The following is a 1,219-nucleotide window of genomic DNA, read 5'->3' as shown; positions in this document are numbered from 1 at the left end:
AGGAAATATGTTCCAGCTGACTTGAAGCAGCCAATTACTATAAATTTGCAAAATCCGAGACCTGGATCTGCAAAACGAAAAAACGATAAAGGTAATAATAAATTATTTATTGAATGGTGTTTGTCCGGTTTAACTAAGTTCTTTAAATACATTTTAATGTCTATCTAAGCCTTACATATGTATAGCTGGACATGTTTTATATTGTTTGTGCATTTTAGATACAATTGATGGTGTTGATACTCCTCATACCAAAAGAACAAAACCCGCTTTGAGACATCGACCAACACTGCAAACTAAAGCCCTAACAAGGTCTGAAATAGCAGAAAAATATGACCAACTGCTTGATAAGCGGCTAGAAGTAGCAGATTTGCAGAAGAAGAAATTGGAAGAGGAGTTGTTAACGATTGAAGGTGAAAGAAAGCGAAAATTTCAATTATTAGATATACAAATTGAAATTGAAAAAAAAACTTAATCATCTTTCACATTAAATTGAATTTTTTTGAACTTATGAACCGTTATTGAAAAAAATTAAACCCCGCACAAGGTCAAAGGTAACGTAAGAAACTTCTTGATAGTGTAACTCAGTCTAATAGGTATTAAAAAATACGAATTACTTTTAAAGGTATATTTTCTTCGTAATTTAGAGCCTAGAAAAATAATCATTTACAAGTTGACTTCTAAAGTTGCTAACTAAAGCTTGGCTGTGTGGTTCTGGTACAGTGCCTGCTTCCCTAACATAAATTAAATAACTTAGCTCCTCCTCATTAATATCTATATTATAATAATCAAGAACATGAGGCAACCGGTTAGCATCCAGACTGTAGAAGAGGGAACCTCCGACCACAACCCAATCTTGTTGTGTTGTGGTCACGAAGAAAGGACACCACTGCGCAGGACTAGAACCACAACGAACTGGGTAAAGTTCAAAGAGCTCACACACCTACTAAACGAAATTCCCCAGGTAAAGGATGAGGAGGGGGTGGAGCAAACAGCAAAAAGTCTAGAAGCTATCCAACAAGCGCATGGCAGAAACTCGGTGATTTCGGAATTTCCGGTTGTTCGGGAAGACCTCCCGGTCGCCATCCGCAGAAAAATCACCAACCATAGGAGGCTACGCAGGACATTCCGCAGACATACCACAGAAGAAAACAGAATCGCCCTTAACCGACAAGGGCAACTGCTGAAAGAAGCCTTACTGAAGCACAGGAACCAGAAATGG

The sequence above is a fragment of the Dendroctonus ponderosae genome, unplaced genomic scaffold (assembly GCF_020466585.1).
Source record: "Dendroctonus ponderosae isolate FM_Combo_2020 unplaced genomic scaffold, Dpon_F_20191213v2 Dpon_F_20191213_5, whole genome shotgun sequence".
NCBI lineage: Eukaryota > Metazoa > Arthropoda > Insecta > Coleoptera > Curculionidae > Dendroctonus > Dendroctonus ponderosae.
Note: the sequence above shows the minus strand (reverse complement) of the source record.